Source organism: Callospermophilus lateralis, chromosome 5 (genome assembly GCF_048772815.1).
Source record: "Callospermophilus lateralis isolate mCalLat2 chromosome 5, mCalLat2.hap1, whole genome shotgun sequence".
NCBI lineage: Eukaryota > Metazoa > Chordata > Mammalia > Rodentia > Sciuridae > Callospermophilus > Callospermophilus lateralis.
This window is the reverse complement of record NC_135309.1, coordinates 9,818,099-9,836,530: the sequence shown is the minus strand read 5'-3', so window position 1 is coordinate 9,836,530 and position 18,432 is coordinate 9,818,099. Positions and strand designations below refer to the sequence as shown.

The following is an 18,432-nucleotide window of genomic DNA, read 5'->3' as shown; positions in this document are numbered from 1 at the left end:
TCCAGGAGTAGGTTATAGTGGGAGTGTCCCTCTTAGTTTCTGTACAAGACAAGTATAGACCACAGGGGAGTTGGAAAACTTGAATTTTTATGTTAGAAAGAATAATGTTCTTCACATTCTACCTGCTTTCTGTTCATTTCTCAGTGTATTTTCATTTTCCTCAGGGAATCTTTTCTATAGATCAGATTTATGTATTGGATCACAAACCTCTTTTCTAATATCATCTGTCTAAAATTATAATGATCTTTTTTTTGTGTCTGTCTTCTCCATTAGACTTTAAGCTAAAGAGAAATAGGGGTCTAATCTCATCTGCTATATCTTCAGAGTTCAGCATATTGTGTCACGTGTTTTATGCACTCATTGCTTTAGTGTATAAATAATGCATGTGAAATATACAGCATTCATATATTTAAAATAGTCACATACTTTATTTCTATCTTCTTTTTTCTGACAGATTCTGTTAGCCTGTCGAAAACCCAGAAAGCAGTTCTATCACTCCAAAGAATAATAAAAAGCAAAAAAAGTCACTGCACACAGTGTTCACTACATGTTAAAAAAAATGCACAACTGGAAAATGAGATTCATGAGCTAAAAAAGAGGGTATCAGAGTTTAAGCAAGAAAATATAGAATTGAAACAACAAGTCCACAATTTGAGGTATTATATCCTAGATTGAAAGACGGAGTGAATCTTTTTCTTTAATCCAGTAAAATAAGAAGGACAAAAATTTTTAACTACTGCCTCATCTGTTAGCACTTTGCAAAGGAAAAAACATGAATAAATTATAAAATTCTTACAAATATGATAGCATATTATTAAATGTGATTACTTCTAAAAGTTAAGTTCATATTTTTCCCCATCACAATTTTAATGGCTCTATGGAACCCCATCTGCTAGTAATTTATTTATTTAACAAGCATAATTTGGGATTGTTATTTGTTTATATTTTTAACTTTTTATTACAATTAATATTTCAAGAAATATCATTTATAAAAAAATCATTTCCTACTCAGATACTATGGCATGTGCCTATAATTTCAGCAGCTTGGGAGACAAAGATAGGAGGATCAAAAGTTCAAAATAATCCTCATCAACATAGCAGCAATGTCCTAAGCAAATTAATGTGACCCTGTCTCCAAAAAAAAAAAAGAAAAGAAAAAGACCTTGGGATGTAGCTAAGGGATTTAGCTTCTGTGGGTTCAATCCCTGGTACCAAAGTTGGGGATGAGAAGAAAAGAAAAAAAATAACTTTCTATATTTCTGTTTACTTTTGAAAAAAATTTCAATATAGAGTTATTTGGTTAAAGTTGGGAAACTTTAAAAAGATTACAGGATTTTTAAATTTCTCTCAAGAAAGTTTGTATTCCACCAGTGAGGCATTTTTCACTGTCCTGAAACATGTTATTATACATTTATAGTTTTTAGGCTGATTTTGGGAATCAAACTCAGGGTTTTGTGTTACTAGTGTGATGTGCTAGTGCTGAGCTAGACACTTGGCTACACTTCTAATATAAACATTCATTAAAAATGAAATTAAAACAGATTATTTTTTTTCAAATTCATTCTCATTCATTAATTTGTTCATATTTCATTCATAAATTTGTTCATATTTTTATTCAAATTCATTCTCATTCATAAATTTGTTCATACTTTTTATGTTTTTAAGATATACATGACAGTAGACTATATGTTGGCATAAATTTATTTTTGTTATGTCTTATATTCCATTGTGTGTGTGCCCACTCACACACATATTTTTTTTATCCATTCATCTGTTGAAGAATATTACTCTTCATTATTGGATTAAATATTAGGTCCCATCTTGTTCAAAAATGGATTTTGAGTTTTTTTGTAAAATACATAATGATCAAAAATGTAAGTTGAGAGTGTTACCATAAAAGAAACATAAAAAGTATAATAACAGGTATTAGATTATTTATCCCAGTTCAGGGTTATAGTAATACAAAAGATACATATTTTTTATATCTTTATTTTATTTATATGTGGTGCTAAGGATCAAACCCAGCACCTTACCCATGCTAGGCAAACACTCTACCACTGTGCTACAGCCCCAGCCCCAAAAGACACATATTGAAAAAAGAATGTCTGAATATGCTGTTACACTGTAAGCCAATTATAGGTACACCTGACATATTTTATGAAGATAAATGATATTACTACTGAATTCATAAGTTTGTATATAAACAATATCTTTAAAACTTATTTGAGATGAAATTATTTTTTTAACTGGCGAGGACCTATGATTGTGCAAAAAAAATTACCTTAAACTTGTCAATTTACCAAATCATTTCTAAATTCCTATTCTGTGGTATCTAAAAGATTTGCTAGTAACAGAAACTTATCAAATAACAAAACAATCTTTTATTATTGACTTTCAATTATGTATGTTTGACACAAGATTAAAGGAGAAATTTAAAATGTTAAACTATAAAAGCTTCAGAGAACATAGAATTTTTATTAAGATACTAAATCAGCATACAAAGAGCCAGAACATAAAAAGACATTTTTGGCAAAAATCAATTAAAAGGCATCCATATTAACTTCAGATATACCTTAAAAGAAGATGAGGTGAAGAGAAAAAATGATGATATGTTACATGAAAAAAATGAGAACCCATTAAAAGAAAAAGAAAGAGAATTTAACAAAGAGGATCATGTGAGAAAGCAAGCTGAAATCTCTGTTTGTACAATAGATACAGAATTGGAGACTGCAAGAAATCATTTTAATCAGGTAAATGAATGTTCAGTAAAGTTTCAAATTTTTACTGTATTTCATTAAATTATTTATAAAATCCCTTTAACTTATTGTATGTGGCCATGTTTCACTTAGTGATGGCAATGTGGTCTGATGAATGTGCTGTTTGGCAATTTCACCAACATGCAGTCATCATGTGTGTGTACTTCCACACACTTCAGACATCTCCCACAATGCCAGGAAACACAGACTTATAGGACCTCCATTTATATGCAGTCTGCTGTTTCCCAAAGCACGGGTATGTAAGGTGTGAACTACTATTTTGATTTAAAACACAATGTTCATTATTTGGCAATAAAAAAAATAAAAAAAGATCTGACAAACCAGAAAAAAAAACACAATGTTATCTGACTCTAAAATTAAATATGATATTTATGACAAAACTAGTTACAGCAAAACTTAGCATCTGGTAGTTGTTCAGCATTTGTTTTTCGAATAAAGAAGTTTAGTTTGATCACTGACATAAATACAAATGTAGGTGTTTTATGTTAAAATACAAACTAAATATCTATGCACCTATTTAAATCATTTAAAAAAAAAGTGTTTCACAATTGCATTTCTGTCTGCATTTAAGAAATGTTTTTTTTAATTTTTTAATTTTTTTTAAAGAGAGAGAGAGAGACAATTTTAATGTTTATTTTTTAGTTTTCGGCGGACACAACATTTTTGTTTGTATGTGGTGCTGAGGATCGAACCCAGGCCGCACGCATGCCAGACGAGCGCGCTACCACTTGACCCACATCCCCACCCCAAGAAATGTTTTCACTCACCCAAATTTATCTGTCATTTGTGCAGGTGAAATGTAAGACATTTACTCATAAAGAATAAATCTACCTTTTGGAATTATTTTTTAATCTTGAAGGTCCCACTCTTAAATTAAGCTTTTAGACTTCTGTCACCTGCTCATATACAGCCAAAACCTTGCTGAAATAAATTTGTAGATTTTAGCAGAACAAAATGAAACCTACAGACAATTTCCATGAGACCATAATGCCAGAATTTACAATATGAAATTTCGGTAACACATCTTTGCAAACAAAAAAGATAGACATGTGCAGAAAGGACATGTTTCCTGAATTATTTTCTTCTGTTTTCAAATGATTGAGTGTGTGTGTGTGTGTGTGTGTGTGTGTGTGTGTGTGTGTAACATAGTTAAATAGTAAATTTATTAATTATGGGAAAGTATAGAGGGTTTTGAATCCATATACTTATAACCATAATGTACATATTTTGGAGGTGAGGGGTGCAATTTTTGTCCCATTGAATTAAATAATGTTCTTAATTCAACTGTATTTCTCCACAGCAGTCCCATGATGATTTTCAGAGTAGCCTTATAAAGAGAAAAGACTTAATATTTTCCAGAGGAATAGATGATTTTTCTATGATCTCAAAACTCTTGCTTCTAATAGTAGATCTTCTAGTTTGGGGAAGTGACTTTGCTCTCTTGTTGTATTAATGTGCATTACTACTCCCACTGTTAAGTAAGGAGGAAAAGTGGGGCCAGCAAATATTCTGGTTTTGCAAATCATTTTCTCACTTTTAAGAAGAGAAACAAACACTTTGCTTCAAGTAATCTCCTACTTCAGTACAAAACACCTTTGGAAAAAATGGCATACCATAATATGTTCTTAGAAATAAATTACTGGTAAGTATTTGTTCCTAATACATAAGATCTGTTTGTTTCCTTTATTTTATATTGACTCATGTTTCAATATTCACTGAGATGAAACAAATGCTACTGAGTAGAAATCTCAGGATTTTCTCAGTAGAGCCTTACACATTTTGCCTTATTTGTCATTTGTAATTGGAGACACAGGCCTTCTTTGGTGTTTATTCATTCATGGGACAGAAGTAACTGGCTTTGTGGATGAGCACTAGAAGCAGAGGCAAAAGACTTGCAGAAAAATCATGCAATTTGCCTATGTTTTTAGCCTTGTGCTCCTTTTAAGAATTGTGATACATTGTTCATTGATATAGATCATGTGTTTAATGCTGTTTCTACATTTATAATTCATCAATAGATGTAATTCTCATTCTCAGCTACAAAATGTTAGAAAACAGAATATGCTAGGAATATTTTTAGGAAAAGACCTTGGAGAACTTTTGTATGTCTCAGTAGATTTAGAGCTAAGGCTCTTACTATGGTCTGGTTGAATACATGAGGTGTCAGATTGCAAACTTATTCTTCTTAAAGTTAAGTGTTCTTTTATTTGCCACTGAAGCCATTCCAACAGATAGGTACATGATAAAATATTTGGAATTTTTAACTGTTTAAAGGGTAGATCATATGATCCTAAAAGTGGATCAACAGAGAAATAGTGAATTCTGATTTTTATTTATTGTTTTTAGGTATACATTACAATAGAGTTCTTTTGGTGTATTACACATACACAGCATATAACTTCTTCTATGTAGAGTTTTTCTGGTCATGTATTCATATGTGAACATAGGAATGTAATGTCAGATTCATTCTACTATATTCCCCTCCCCTCTCAGCCCTTTATTCACTTTTGTCTAACCGACAAACTTCTATTCTTTTATCCTCCACCCTTATGTGTGTTAGCAACTACATGTTAAAGAGAATATTCAGACTTTGGATTTGAAGGACTGGATTATTTCACTTGGCATGACAGTGTCCAGTTCCATTCATTTGCCAGCAAATGCCATAATTTCATTCTTCATGGCTGAATCCATTGTGTATATATGACACATTGTCTTTATACTTCCATGTGTTGAAAGGCACCTAGGTTGGTTCCACAGCTTAACTTTTGTGAAGAGCTGCTATAAATATTTATGTGGCTGTGTCACTATAGTTTCATTGGAGTATACACTGAGGAGCAGAATAACTGGGTCAAATGGTCACTCCATTCCAGGTTTTGTGAGAAATCTATATACTGCTTTCCTGAAAAATTGCTTGGTGCAATGTATGAGTGAATCTTTTCCCCACATTCTCACCAACACTTATTGTTACTTGCATTCTTTATATCTCAGTGTAGTTTTAATTTTCATTTTTCTAATCACTAAAGATGTTGAACATTTTTTTCATATACTTGTTAACTGTACATATTTTTCTTTGAAGTGCTTGCTCAGTTTTTTGTTCATTTATTGATTGGGTTATTTTTTGTTTGTGAGTTATTTTTCGAGTTGTTTATATATTCTGGAGATTAATGCTCTATCTGACATGGCAGTGACAAAGATTTTCTCCCATTCTATATGCTGTCTACTCACATTCTTAATGGTTTCCTTTGCTGTAAAGATACCACCCCATTTGTTGATTCTTTATTTTACTTCTTGTGCTTTAAGTGTCTTTTTGAGGAATTTAGTTCCTACACTGACAAGATGGAGCGCTGGGCCTGTCTAGTCTTGTAATAGGTCTAGGGTCTTTTATCTATTATCTAGGTCCTTGATCCACTTTGTTTTTGAGAAATAGGGGTTAAATTTCTCCTATGACATATGGGTTTTCAGTTTTCCCAGCACAATTGGTTGAGGAACCTATCCTTTCCCCAATGCATGTTTTATAGTGTGTTCGTCTAGCATTAGATAACTATATGTGTGGGGTTTTCTCTGTCACTTCTCTTCTGCAAAGTTATTTTTTTTTTTACATTGGCAAACTAACTAATCACTTAATCTATTCTTTCATTCTGGTACAATGCAGATTTTTTCAATCTTTAATTTTTTTCTTTTTTTATAACCAGGTATTGAACCAGGGTGCTTAACCACTGAGATGCATCCCAGCCATTTATTTATTTATTGATTTATGAATGAGTCAGGGTCTCACTGAATTGCTGAAGACTGGCTTTGAACCTGTGATCCTCCTGCCTCAGTATCCTGAGACACTGGTATTACAAGCATGAGCCCCTGAACCTGGCAGTTCTTATATTCTTTAAGTTATAATTTTCCTTTACTCTCATAGATCCATCTTCTTGAATTAACTTTTGAACTCTTGGGAATTTATATTTTTATAAGCTCAGAAGTTTACACCTAATTTTTCTTCTGTGGGTATCAATTTATTGAAACCCTTTCACTATACAAATAAACAGGTTTTTCTTTAAATTCAGTGAAAATTATGAAACATCATTTTATTGAGTGCTAGCTAAATGTATCCTTGGTTTTATTTAGGTTTCTCCTAGTGATGGGACAGAGAACAAGCTATTGCATAAATATCACAAGAAGAAGGATGAGGTCTCTATGAAGAGACTGGGAATGGACACAGTAAAATATCAGAACCAGGAAAAGAAGTGCTTTGAGAATACTGAAATTTTAAGAGAAAAGAATAGCAGACTTCCATGGACACAAAAATTGAATGAGGAAACACTTATGGAAATATTTCAGGACAATGAACAGTTGGGTATTTGGAAAGTTGAGAATACATTGCAAAATTTCACACCTGAGAGTGAAAAACAAAGCACAGACAGACCAGAAACAGATGTCGAATCTCACCCTGCCAGATCTGATCCTGCTCCACCCCATCAAGGTGAAAGTCCAACACCAAAAAGAAATCTAGAAATTGCTTTCCAGAGAGGCAGAGATAAAGACTTTAGTTCACAGGAAAAAAAGAATATTGATGTATCTAACCTAAACGGTAGTAGTGAGATTCCTTCCCAACAGGTTCCAAAGTCTGAAATAAAAACAAGTGACCTAGAAAACGAGCTGCATCAGACGAGAGTAATGACTTTGGCTACAGATCAAGTAAACAGACACCAAAAGCAAAAACATTGCCAACTGAAGGAGATGGAACACAGGTATCAAAACGAAGAAAGAAAAAGGAATGAACACCTCAGAAAGCAGGAAGCTTCTAAAGAGAAGGTACCTAAACTACAAAGAGAAACTACATTGCGTGAAGACCAATTGCATGACTATCAGAACAAAGGTGAAAATAAAATAGATGGAATTATTAATGTCCAAACCCAATTTTATAATGTTATAAAAAAACTTCAAGCTCGGAATGACAGATATCGTCTCATGCTGGAAAACAAATATTTGGAATTAATCAATGAAACTAATCATTTAAAAGAACAACTGGATCAATATGGAAAGGAGAAAGCAGAAGAAGTAAGTATCAAGCAAGATATCTTTATAAAGAGTCCTCAAAGGAATACTCAAAGTGATATCTGCTTATGGCTAAATGTTGAATCTTGATGAATATAAAAATGTAGATATTATGAATGTGTTTCTGTATCAACACAGAACTACAACCTGTTGTCCAGCAAAAATAACTTAGACCTCATTTGCAGCACAACCAATCTGTGTTTGAAGTGCTGAGTATTCCCATTTCCCTGCTCTGATTCTTACACATTGTGTACATATTTTAAAATAACTATAGGTACTCATGTGTCAACTAAACACAAAAGACTTAGTTAAAATGTATTTTAATATTTAAAAAGGAGGAAATTTTTAAAACTTGGGCCTGACCCTTCAATTTAAGAAATTGTTTCTTATAAAGATTTAAGAGGTTGAGTTAAGATTTTTTTGTAGGTTTATATGCTGACATTAGTAATATGGTCTCAATAATGCTGAAACAATATCTAATTTTGGTGCTATTAATTCAACCCAAAGTTTGCACATGCTAAACACATGTTCTACCAATGAGCTACATCCCATTACCGAATAACAATTTTAATGTCTTCTTGTTGCTATACTTGAAGATCACAATGAAACACATAATGGAAATGCTCATACCTAGTTTCAAATAAATTAGTTACTTCTACAGTTCTTTTCAGATTTTACAGTTGAACTGAAATGTATATGCTGTATTTTGTAATAGACTTTCTTCAGTATATTTTTGTAAATTTCTAGTTGATAAATTTATTTTTAGTCATTTAAGTTTAACATAAATCTGAAAATAACTGTCCTGATATTTTTTTTTGTTTTCATTCATGTCTTGACCACCTCTTAAAAACATCTATTTGTCATTATCATAAATTGGGACTAATGTGATGAATTGCAGCAAAACCACAGTTGATTTCATCTGTAATTTGATGCATATATTCATGATAACTTGCTAATAGTTTTCTTTATTTCATGGCCTAATTCCTATTATATTGTGACAAAGATAATTGTAGCCATCTAAAATTCATTAATTTGGCATTGAACCCCCATGTCCAGGTTAATGAGGGTGGCAGGGTTTATGTAAAGCAGGAGTGGTGTGAGGACCAGTGAGAAATCTAGGAGATGTGGACAGGCAGTGAGGTGGAGACCATGTTACCTAGCATCTCCTTTATTCTTTGTGAAAGTATATTGGAATTATTTTAGCAAAGCTTTAAAGATGTGAGGATGTGGAGTATTAACTTGAGTCTCTAATAAGAGAGGGATAATAACCTCTGTAGAATTCACCACTACCAATGAGACCTGTGTAACCATTTTTGATTGAGATTTCAGTAGTTTGTTAAATATTGCAACTTTATCAAGGGCAGTATGTAGAGATACAGGGCCCACCCTGTTGTGTAAGGAATGTGATAGTGACTAAGCAGGAGTACACAATCTTCTATTTTCTTAAGGGAATTCAGAAATAAACAGCAGCTTTCTGTTGTGTGTAGTGATATTTTTTTCAGAGTAAACATCATTATATAATAATAATAACAATAGTAATAATAATAACAATAACAATAATAATAATAAATTTTTAAAGTGAGCTGAGTAACAAAATCATTAACAGAAATAACAGGTAGTTGCGAGACATCTTGAAAAACAACCAGCTGGTACACTGAAACTACACGTGTATCAGAGTCTTCTCTAGAAGATTTAGCACATTTTTACATAAATTTAAAATATAAAGACAGGATTTAATGAAGAAACTAAGACAAATGACAAGTCAAGTATGTAGAAAATTGAACATGTCATCTGTAAATCAACACCTGCTTAAGTAATAAAAGTTATTCTGGGATACTAATTTCAATGAACAGCTTTCTTTATATTTTCATTATAATTGATTTTATTATATTTGGGGATCTTTATACTGCACTTATTTCTTACACTTAAATTTTTCTTTTAGAATTTTTCTCTTACAAAATCAGCAACTTTCATTAAAATATCTAGTCTGAGGAAAGCTGATATTTTTTCTATAACCCAGCAGCTTTTCATGCTGTCTCTACTTCTATGGTACAACAAGGAAAACTAAATTAGAGGTACTATTTAATAGAATGTTTCAGGAAAATTTGTTATTTTTACTTCATTTTTGTGCATCTATTCAAAATCTGCAAGTAATTACTAAATTGACTTTAAAAATGTGTACAAATTGTTTTATGCTTTTCTCAAAATAGAGATATGTTTTAGGTTTTAGTTTAATTATTGAAATATTTATGCTATTTCTTTATTTTGTTTCATTTATTTAGATACATTATGAAGCATATAAATATTTGTATTATGTCTGGACTGATATCCAAACTAGACAATGAAAAATGTTAGCTAAGTTTTTTTTTCAGTACATCTCTTAAAAGGCATTTTTATGATATATGTAATGCACCTGACATCGAATTGACCCATATAACATGTAAAATACAGTGTCTTTTAGTACATTAACAGAGTTATGTAACCATTTACACAGTCAATTTTAGAACATTTTCATGTTCTTGAAAAGAAACCTGGAACCTCTTAGCTATCAGTTTTCTAATCCCTACACGTCCAAAGTCCTAGAAAACTACCAATATATTATTTTAGTAATTTACTAATGTAAACAAAAGTACTTTTATTTATTTATTTATTTTTTAACTTTAGGCAAGACTCTATTTTACTTTTATGTGATTTTAAAATTTGTTTTAATTAGCTACCCATGAGAATAAAATGACCTTGACATATCATACATTTGAATCACATGGGATAAAATATCTCATTTTTCTGACTATTCAGGTTGCAGAATTACATTGGTCATGCATTCACATATATACACATGGTAATAATAATGTTCATTTTATTCTACTATCCTTCCTATCTCCCCAGCCTTCCCCTCCCTTCCTATCACTTCTCTCTACCTAATCTAAGGTAACACTATTATTTTTTTTCTCACATCTTCATACATGTATTTTGTATAACAATGAAGGTCTCCTTCCACCATCCATGCAATTCCCTTTCTCCCTCCTTTTCCCTCCCACCCCTCTTCCCTATGTAGAGGTAATCTTCTTCCCATGCTCTTTCTCTCTTCCCCATTTTGAGTCACCCCCCTTATATCAGAGAAGACACTCAGCATTCGTTTTTCTTGGGATTGGTTAACTTCACTTAGCATAATATGCTCTAATGCCATTCATTTCCCTGCAAATGCCATGGTCTCATTATTTTTAGTGCTGAGTAATATTTCATTGAGTATATATGCCACATGTTTTTATCCATTCATCCATTGAAGGGCATCTAGGTTGGCTCCACAGTCTAGCTATTGTGAATTGTGCTGCGATAAACATTGATGTGGCTATGTCCCTGTAGTACGCTGTTTCTTTATTGTTCTTTTTAGATATATATGACAGTAGACTGTATTTGAATATTTACATCATAGATTAGAACTTCACATTTTTATATTTGTACATAATGTGGAGTTACACTGGTCATGTATTCACATGTGAATATAGGAAAGTTGTTTCAGATTTATTCTACAGTCTTTTCTGTTTCCATTTTCATTCCCATTCCTTTTGTCTTAATTCAATGAACTTCTATTCTTTTTTCCCGCATTCCTTACTGTGTGTTAGCATTCACTTATGAAAGAGAACTTCCAGCCTTTGGATTTGGAGGATTGGCTTATTTCATTTAGGATGATAATCTCCAGTTCCATCCATTTACTGGCAAATACCATAATTTCATTCTTTCTCACAGCTTATTAATATTCCATCCTGTGTGCATGACACATTTTAAAAATCTGTTCATCCGTTGAAGGTTTCATAGCTTCAATATTGTGATTTGAGCCACTTTAGACATTGTTGTGGCTGTGTCACTGTAGTATGATGATTTTAAGGATTTTGTGTGTCAATCAAGGAGTGGGATAAGTGGGTCAAATGGCGGTTACATTCCAAGATTTCTGAGGACTCTCCATACTGCTTTGCAGAGTGATTGCACCAATTTGCAGTCCCATCAGCAATGTGTAAGTGAACATTTTCCCCACACTGTCACCAACATCTATCATTATTTTATTCTTCTCAGTTGCCATTCTGACCCGAGTGAGATGGAATCTCAGTGTGGCATTTGCATTTCTCAAATTAAATTTTTTTTAAATATATTTTCTGACCATTTGCATACGTTCTTCTGGGAAGTGCCTTTTCAGTTCCTTTGCCCATTTTTTGATTGGATTATTGGTTGGTGTTCTTTTGGTGTTAAAAAAGTTGAATTATTTGTACATCCTGGTGATTAATGTTCTATCTGAGGTGCACATGGCAAAGATTTTCTCACATTTTGAAGGCTCTCTGTTTATAATTCGTGATGGTTTCCTTTGCTGTGAAAAAGTTTTTTAGTTTGATACCAACCCATTTATTGATCCTTTTTTTTAAAAAAAAAAAGTTGTATATAGACCACAATATCTTTATTTTTATGTGGTGATGAGGATCAAACACAATGCCTCACACATGGAAGGCAAGCACTCTACCACTGAGTTACAGCCCCAGCCCCAGCCCCATATTGATGCTTTTTAAAAATATTTTTATTTGTAGTAGACACATTATCTTTATTTATTCATGTGTGGTGCTGAGGATCAAACCAAGAGCTGCACACATGCTAAGCAAGCACTCTACCACTGAACAACCAGCCACCATTTGCTGATTCTTGATATTAACTTTTGCTTTTTGGAAATCTTGTTTGGAAGTTGGCTTATAGTTCTAACTCTAAAATTACTCTGTAATGGATATTTCATACAAGTGAATTTATACAACAGTAGGTGTTTTGATTTTTACCAGTTTTATTGACTTAGAATACTTTTTTCAGGGATCCTCTGTGTTGTAGCAAGCATCACTATTTTATTTCTTTCTGTTGTCTAGTAGAATTTTGTTTTATGACCATGTCACTTAGCCAGTTATCAGTTGCTAAACCATAAAATGCTTCCACCTTTTGACAACTCCAGTACTACATGACTGGGGGCATCTATTTACAAGTTAATATTTGGACATGCTTTTATTACCCTGCCTCTTTGTGGTCTTCATGAATTGTGCTGATTGTACCATATCTCTGTCTTATTCATGCTGTACTTTCTGACTCTTCTGTTTTTATTCACTTGATCATGTTTATTCAGAGATCACATAAAATGAATTCTTATTTTTCATGCACTTTCTCTGACTTTTCTGTCACCAACAGTGTTTGCATGGTGATTATCTTGTTGAGATATAAATTCTTCCAAGGTGAGAGTAATATCTGATATCCATACCTATTCTAGAATGAATGGAAAATATTAATGCCTAATAGTTGTTTTAACAAAATTACTATTTGATATCAATCAATATTTTTTGTTAGTAGATTGGCCTATTAAGACTTTTATTCTAACTATATTTCAGTGACAAAATATAAAATTAAATTCACTTAATCCAATAGTAAATTCAGTATGGGAAAAAATCATCTTCTATATAGATTTCCTCAACATTTATTATGTAGCCAGAATTGGGATTTATAGAGGTGTAATCCTTACCAACTGAAAAGCTAATATACCTTATTATAGAAACTTAATCTACTCTTCATAATGCTGGTATAGATTATGTTTTGTTGCAATTGAAATTATGTAAAATTTGTTGTTTGAGTTGGTGTCGAATATTTTCAGTATCTTATTTTCATATCGTGTTTTCCATACTTCTTTTGTTCATGCAGATGGATGATCTTACTACAAAGATGAAAAATGCATCTTCAAAGCATTTACATTTGAGAACAAACTATGATTGTTTTATGCAGAACTTGTTTTTTATAAAAAGTATACAAGATACATTTGAAAAAATAGAAAGGAATCAAAAGAAGTTGGAAGAAAATGTAGTAAACTTTCCAAGGCACACACGGAGCACTCGAGTAGAACGAGGCCAAGGAGTGTGGTGGGAATGTGACATTGAACATCGAGCAAGATGGGATTTAAAGGAGAAGCAAACACAAGTATTTATGATTTTACAGGCTATTTTACTTATCTTCAATTTGCTTTAATTCATTTCATTGTAAACTGTATTTTGGATATACGTATTATAGGTGTATTCTATATCTCTTGAGGAAAGATGTTGTGTAGATTTCTAAGAGAAGGAAGACATTTGATGCCCCTTCAAATACCACAATTTACATCATCCTTTCAGCTAATTTGATCTGAGTAATAATTTTCATCAGATAACTGTTGGATATTTGATAATAGTGGGCTATGAGGAGAAAAAAAATGTGATGCAGAAATATACTTTTGAATTGTTAAGTTAAAAATTTCAACTTTCATATTTTGAATTGATTCTATTATTCTTTAAATTGTTGGATGATCTGAGTTCTAACATGAGAATAATTCATTACTTTGAGCACAGATCAATGGTAGATAGCCTAGCCTGTGCAATGCCCTGGGTTCCATTCGCAGTAGAAAGGAGGAGGAGGAGGGCAGGGAATGAGGAGGGAAAGGGGGAGAGGAAGAACTCAATTATTATTGGTTCAGATTTAATGTAATTGATACTGATGACAGAAGTTTACAGTCTAATATTTTTTTTCTTCACATTTAAAATTGCTGTCTGAATTTTTGACTCAGAACTAAATAAAATAACTACATAATAATTATTTGGGTTCTAATAATTTTTAAAATATATTCTTTTTATGTTCTTTAGACACAAGAAGCAGCTCCGGAAATTACAGAGCAGTTCAGAAAGACTAATTTTACTTCAATAAGAAGTCAGATGGAACTCAGAATTAGCCATCTGGAATCTGAACTGAAAATTCTAAGAAGTGCAACTGAGAGAATATAGGCACTTCCATATAGAACAATCCAGATTCCACAAGTATGTCAAAACCTAGACTGAAAGAGAGCAACTTAGTCTCCTTAATTTGTGTCTACTGCATAACTTTGAGCCAGGTTGATGAGATCGGTAGCATGCAAAAGCTAACTAGACCCTGTAATTTGTGGAAGTAATGTTAGGAAATGAATGTACTCTTGAAATATTTTTTTTTATTTTTTATTTTATTTTTTTCATCTTTCATACATTTGATTCAAGTGAGTTGTGCACTTCCACTTTTACCCCAAATACAAATTGCAGAATCACATCAGTTACACATTTACAATGTTTACATAATGCCATATTAGTGACTGTTGAATTCTGCTGCCTTTCCTATCCCCTACTATCCCCCCTCCCCTCCCCTCCCATCTTCCCTCTCTACCTCATCTGTTGTTGTTCCATTCTCTCCCTTCCCCCCCCCTTTCCCCTCACAACCTCATATATGTGATTTCGTATAACGATGAGGGTTTCCTTCCATTTCCATGCAATTTCCCTTCTCTCTCCCTTTCCCTCCCATCACTCATCTCAGTTTAATGTTAATCTTTTCCTCATGCTCTTTCTCCCTGCTCAGTTCTTAGTTGTTCTCCTTAAATCAAAGAAGACATTTGGCATTTGTTTTTTAAGGATTGGCTAGCTTCACTTAGCATAATCTGCTCTAATGTCATCCATTTCCCTGCAAATTCCATGATTCTGTCATTTTTTAGTGCTGCATAATACTCCATTGTGTATAGATGCCACATTTTTTTATCCATTCATCTATTGAAGGGCATCTAGGTTGGTTCCACAGTCTAGCTATTGTGAATTGTGCTGCTATGATCATTGATGTGGCAGTATCCCTATAGTATGCTCTTTTAAGGTCCTCAGGGAATAGTCCGAGGAGGGCGATAGCTGGGTCAAATGGTGGTTCCATTCCCAGCTTTCCCAGGAATCTCCATACTGCTTTCCATATTGGCCGCACCAATTTGCAGTCCCACCAGCATTGTACAAGTGTACCCTTTTCCCCACATCCTCGCCAGCACTTATTGTTGTTTGACTTCCTAATGGCTGCCAATCTTACTGGAGTGAGATGGTATCTTAGGGTGGTTTTGATTTGCATTTCTCTGACTGCTAGAGATGGTGAGCATTTTTTCATGTACTTATTGATTGATTGTATGTCCTCTTCTGAGAAGTGTCTGTTCAGGTCCTTGGCCCATTTTTTTGATTGGGTTATTTGTATCTTATTGTTTAATTTTTTGAGTTCTTTGTATATTCTGGAAATTAGGACTCTATCTGAAGTGTGAGGAGTAAAGATTTGTTCCCAGGATATAGGCTCCCTATTTACTTCTCTTATTGTTTCTCTTGCTGAGAAAATCTTTTTAGTTTAAGTAAGTCTCATTTGTTTATTCTTGTTATTAACTCTTGGGCTATGGGTGTCCTATTAAAAAATTTGTAGCCTGACCCCACAATATGTAGATCGGAGCCAACTTTTTCTTCTATCAGGTGCAGGGTCTCTGATTTGATATCAAGCTTTTTGATCCACTTTGAGTTAACTTTTGTGCATGGCAAGAGAAAGGGATTCAGTTTCATTTTGTTGAATACGGATTTCCAATTTTCCCAGCACCATTTGTTGAAGATGCTATCCTTCCTCCATTGCATGTTTTTAGCCCCTTTATCAAATATAAGAAAGTTGTAATTTTGTGGATTGGTTTCTGTGTCCTCTATTCTGTACCATTGATCCACCTGCCTGTTTTGGTACCAGTACCATGCTGTTTTTGTTACCATTGCTTTGAAGTACAGTTTGAACTCTGGTATTGCTATACCTCCAGATTCACACTTCCTGCTTAGAATTGCTTTTGCTATTCTGGGTCTTTTGTTATTCCATATGAATTTCATGATTGCTTTATCTATTTCTACCAGAAATGCCATTGGGATTTTGATTTGCATCGCATTAAACCTGTAGAGAACTTTGGGTAATATCGCCATTTTGATGATGTTAGTTCTGCCTATCCATGAACAGGGTATATTTTTTCATCTTCTAAGATCTTCTTCTATCTCTCTCTTTAGGGTTCTGTAGTTTTTATTGTATAAATCTTTCACCTCTTTTGTTAGGTTGATTCCCAAGTATTTTATTTTTTTGAGGATATTGTGAATGGAGTGGTTTTCCTCATTTTCATTTCAGAAGTTTTGTTGCTGATATACAGGAATGCCTTTGATTTTTGCGTGTTGATTTTATATCCTGCCACTTTGCTGAATTCATTTATTAACTCTAGCAGTTTCTTTGTAGACCCTTTTGGGTCTGTTAATTATATTATCATGTCATCCACAAATAGCGATAATTTAAGTTCTTCTTTTCCTATTTTTATGCCTTTAATTTCTTTTGTCTGTCTAATTGCTCTGGCTAGTATTTCAAGAACTAAATTGTAAAGAAGTGGTGAGAGAGGGCATCCCTGTCTTGTTCCAGATTTTAGAGGGAATGCCTTCAGTTTTTCTCCATTTAGAATGATGCTAGCCTGAGGCTTAGCATATATAGCTTTTACAATGTTGAGGTAAGTTCCTGTTATCCCTAGTTTTTCTAGTGTTTTGAACATAAAGGGATGCTGTACTTTGTCAAATGCTTTTTCTGCATCTATCGAGATGATCATATGGTTCTTATCTTTAAGTCCATTGATGTGGTGAATAACATTTATTGATTTCCATATATTGAACCAGCCTTGCATCCCAGGGATGAATCCTACTTGATCATGGTGCACAATTTTTTTGATGTTTTTGTATTCGATTCACCATGATTTTATTGAGAATTTTTGCATCTAAGTTCATTAGAGATATTGGTCTGTAGTTTTCTTTCTTTGAAGTGTCTTTGTCTGGTTTTGGGATCAGGGTTATGTTGGCCTCATAGAATGAATTTGGAAGAGCTCCTTCTTTTTCTATTTCTTGAAATAGCTTGAAAAGTATTGGTATTAATTCTTCTTTGAAGGTTTTATAAAACTCTGCTGTATACCCATCCGGTCCAGGGCTTTTCTTAGTTGGTAGTCTTTTGATGGCCTCTTCAATTTCTTCTTTTGTTATTGGTCTGTTTAAATTGTGTATGTCTTCCTGACTCAATCTGGGCAGATCATATGACTTAAGAAATTTATCAATATCTTCACTATCTTCTATTTTATTGGAATATAGGGTTTCAAAATACGTTTTAATTATCTTCTGTATTTCTGTAGTGTCTGTTGTGACATTGCCTTTTTCATCCCGTATGTTAGTAATTTGAGTTCTCTCTCTTCTTCTCTTTGTTAGCATGGCTAAGGGGTCTGTCGATCTTATTTATTTTTTCAAAGAACCAACTTTTAGTTTTATCAATTTTTTCAATGCTTTTTTTTTGTTTCAATTTCATTGATTTCCACTCTGATTTTAATTATTTCTTGTCTTCTGCTATATTTGCTGTTGTTTTGCTCTTCCTTTTCTAAGGTTTTAAGATGTAGTGTGAGTTCATTTATTTGTTGTTTTTTTCTTTTTTTGAGGAATGAACTCCAGGAAATGAATTTCCCTCTTAAAACTGCTTTCATTGTGTCCCATAGATTCCGGTATGTTGTGTCTGTATTGTCGTTTATCTCTAGGAATTTTTTGATTTCCTTCTTTGTATCTTCTGTAACCCATTGATCATTCAGTAACATATTGTTCAATTTCCAGGTGATGCAGGATTTTTCCTTCCTTCTTTTATCATTGATTTCCAGTTTCATTCCATTATGGTCAGATATGGTGCATGGTATTATCTCCACACCTTTATATTTACT

General features: G+C 33.0%; 1 long non-coding RNA gene across 1 annotated transcript; it reads left to right on the top strand.

Annotated features, from left to right (window-relative positions):
- Positions 1 to 560: 560 nt before the first annotated feature.
- Positions 561 to 7,010, top strand: LOC143386939 (uncharacterized). The gene is made up of 3 exons (XR_013089746.1): positions 561 to 656; positions 2,567 to 2,750; positions 6,894 to 7,010. It is a non-coding gene; the product is annotated as an uncharacterized LOC143386939 (long non-coding RNA).
- The last annotated feature ends 11,422 nt before the right edge of the window (positions 7,011 to 18,432 follow it).